This window comes from Schistocerca serialis, chromosome 3, assembly GCF_023864345.2.
Source record: "Schistocerca serialis cubense isolate TAMUIC-IGC-003099 chromosome 3, iqSchSeri2.2, whole genome shotgun sequence".
Classification (NCBI taxonomy): Eukaryota; Metazoa; Arthropoda; class Insecta; order Orthoptera; family Acrididae; genus Schistocerca; species Schistocerca serialis.
The window spans coordinates 873,339,160-873,339,962 of record NC_064640.1 but is presented as its reverse complement, the minus strand read 5'-3'; the positions used below and the strand labels follow the sequence as shown (position 1 = coordinate 873,339,962).

The following is an 803-nucleotide window of genomic DNA, read 5'->3' as shown; positions in this document are numbered from 1 at the left end:
TAGGGCAGTGTATTTTGAAGAACTGGTCATTAACATTCATTTCAGCGTTTTACAGTTTGTAACATGTACCCGTCACTATCTGTGTACCGCAGAGATCGTCTTCATTTATAATCACCACGGAGATTTTACGTCTAAGGGGCTGATCATTTGATGTAGATGTGCAGAGAATGTAGCATCAACGGTGGGCCTGAATATTTGTCTGGCAAATAAATACTTTTGGCAACGGCCTTGCCGCATTGGATACACCGGTTCCCGTCAGATCACCGAAGTTAAACGCTGTCGGGCGTGGTCGGCACTTGGATGGGTGACCATCCAGGCCGCCATGCGCTGTTGCCATTTTTCGGGGTGCACCCAGCCTCGTGATGCCAATTGAGGAGCTACTCGACCGAATAGTAGCGGCTTCGGTCAAGAATACCATAATTACGACCGGGAGAGCGGTGTGCTGACCACACGCCCCTCCTATCCGCATCCTCCACTGAGGATGACACGGCGGTCGGATGGTCCCGGTAGGCCACTCGTGGCCTGAAGAAGGAGTGCTTTAATAAATACTTTTGAAGCGCAGCTCATGGTGTGAAACAAGATGTCATTTATGAAACACATAAAAACTGCGGGAATCAAGCGTACAATATTTAGGAAACAATGTGAGCAGCGCTCTTAGGTTTTTTTTCGGATAATGATGTCGTTTATCGTCTAGTGAAGTCATTAGAAGACCAAAAAAGTTACAAAAATAATTTAGATTATCTATTGGATTCGTACGGAAAGTCTCAATTGACCTTGAAAAATAAAAAATTAAAAATGTTAGT

At 44.8% G+C, this 803-nt stretch overlaps 1 pseudogene; it reads left to right on the top strand.

Annotated features, from left to right (window-relative positions):
• Positions 1-218: 218 nt before the first annotated feature.
• LOC126472014 (5S ribosomal RNA) lies at positions 219-336 on the top strand (annotated as a pseudogene).
• Positions 337-803: the final 467 nt, after the last annotated feature.